The sequence below is a fragment of the Bombina bombina genome, chromosome 5, assembly GCF_027579735.1.
Source record: "Bombina bombina isolate aBomBom1 chromosome 5, aBomBom1.pri, whole genome shotgun sequence".
Classification (NCBI taxonomy): domain Eukaryota; kingdom Metazoa; phylum Chordata; class Amphibia; order Anura; family Bombinatoridae; genus Bombina; species Bombina bombina.
The window spans coordinates 484,702,413-484,702,827 of record NC_069503.1 but is presented as its reverse complement, the minus strand read 5'-3'; positions in this window follow the sequence as shown (position 1 = coordinate 484,702,827).

The window sequence follows — 415 nt, the reverse complement described above, 5'->3', positions numbered from 1 at the left end:
GTTATTTGCTATCTTTTTAATGTTTTATTCAATATATACAAGTACATGAAATCCCCTATAGATGATTTTGAGTATGTTGGTATAGTAAGTACATTTAAAGTGAAAGAATTGGGTGAACAAATGGAACGGATCACAGTAAGGAATTTTTCATAGTAGGTCAATAGTATACTTCCTTACTGCTCTTGTGTACTACTCATCTCTCTATAGTTAAATAGGGGATGCATAGTCCCTCTATGGCTTTGAATATATCATCACAAAGTTAAGTTTAAAACACTTTACATCTTTATAAAAGTAAAAAAGCTGCACTCTGGTAGAGATCATGTTTATTATTGGATGTTTTGGAGCAATGGGGTGGCTCTAAAAGCTGGCACCTACTGCATATAAAGATTGTCCTGGACTTAGAGTGCATACTTGA